Consider the following 1,705-nt stretch of genomic DNA (forward strand, 5'->3'; position numbering starts at 1 on the left):
AGTTGTACACCGCGGTCGCAATCCGCAGAGGGCTCTAATCCCTGCGGACAGTCTGTGAGCACTACCGGGACGTGCAGCAGCGAACCGCGGCACGGGGCAGACCCTCCGCCGCACCGCCAACGGGGAAGGAGCCGATACAGAAAACAGAGTGATTCTCATCGGTACAATATCTAAAGTTATTTACAGGTACTGGCTTCGCTCACCGTTACGTTACAGGGTGCGAACAGGTTCTCTTCCGAGAGGTCTCTGCCAGTCGCTATTCAGGTGAATCTGCTCCTCTGGGCTCGTTTAAAGGATCAAATGGTGTCACCAAAACAGTGCTCACCAAACCCCCTCTGCAGGGTGCTCTTGCTTTATTCTGTTTTTCAGGCTCAGGGTGATTTGCCGTCTCAGCTCGGCTCTGACCTCTCCCTTTCCTCAAGGAACAGAAGCCGGGGAAGCCTCTTCCCAGCCCCACGCCCGGGCAAGCCCAGAGCTACCCCTAATCCCCCTCCCTTCCCCACCTGTCAGTGCAGGGAGTCACACAAACCCGGGTAAACCCCGACCCCGCGCAAACCACCAGCTCACTGCGCCCGTCTCCTGTTTTCCAGCAAAGCTCAGCTTGGGCACACGTCGGGCCTGGGGCGCTGGGCTCAGCACCACCCCCATCACCACACACTTCTGGAGGGTGGCACTGAGAAAACGGGATCCCGCTGTCACCGGCGCAGTTCCGCACGCGGCGCTGGCCTCTCCCTCCCAGCTCGGGGAGGGGATGTGGTCGCGCAGGTGAGAGAAGGGGGAATGGAATCAAGGCAAGAGCTGCCGCGGGGGAAGAGCAGCCACCCTGTCTCTGCTTTGGGCAGCATCTCAACGGGAAGAGGCAGCTTCAGCAGCTCAGCTGGCAAAAGCCACGTTTCACCCTTGAGCTGCCCCTCGGTGACACCCGGGGGAGCACATGCTTCGAGCTGCACCACGGTGGACGTTACAAGCGTGTGCTTTAATACCTCGAGCATCCCTCAAACTGCACAGGCTGTGGCCGCATCTAGCGTTATCTTCAGCAATGAGTTCTCTGATGAGTTTCATCCTATTTTTGTGCCTTTCTGGGGAAGGAGGTGACCGGTTTGGTCACCTCCAGATGTGCCCGGGGGTCGCAGCACCCCGGCACACTCCTAGCCAGCTGAGCACACCAGCAGTTCAGCAGTCAGTGGGCCCGAGCCATGGAGGATGTGGCACAGCCAAGTCCTGCTCCCCACCATTCCATGAGGCAGTTTCAGCCCAGGGAGCGCAGGCTCGCCCCTTCCCACACCCCCGACGGAAGGGCCCTGCCAGGGGTCCTCTCCTTGGCTGCGGGCACAGATCTGCACCACAGCCGGGCTCCTCTCCTGGCTCCACGGGTCTGGACTGCCTCAAGGACCAAGCGCTCACCCTCAAACAGCACAAACGGTTTCCAGCAAAGCCATTCCGGCAATCACCGATGCCAGTCCCCCCGGCTCTGCCCTACGCTGAGGTTAGCCCTGCTGCGGGCCCGCTCCAGCATCCCAGCCCTGCCGCCTCTCCAGGCTCTCCCTCCACCATCGATGTCGGGATTAAAGAGCTCTGCAGCCATCCGAGCTGGTGTCGGAGCCGTGTGGAGCACCAGGCTGGTTCCTTGCCCCTGCCGAAGGTCACCACCGCTCGTTAACCCAGCAGAGACTCAGTGGCTGAACACTCGCTGCCGGAGCGCCCC

This window comes from Buceros rhinoceros, unplaced genomic scaffold (genome assembly GCF_000710305.1).
Source record: "Buceros rhinoceros silvestris isolate BGI_N320 unplaced genomic scaffold, ASM71030v1 scaffold13241, whole genome shotgun sequence".
NCBI lineage: Eukaryota > Metazoa > Chordata > Aves > Bucerotiformes > Bucerotidae > Buceros > Buceros rhinoceros.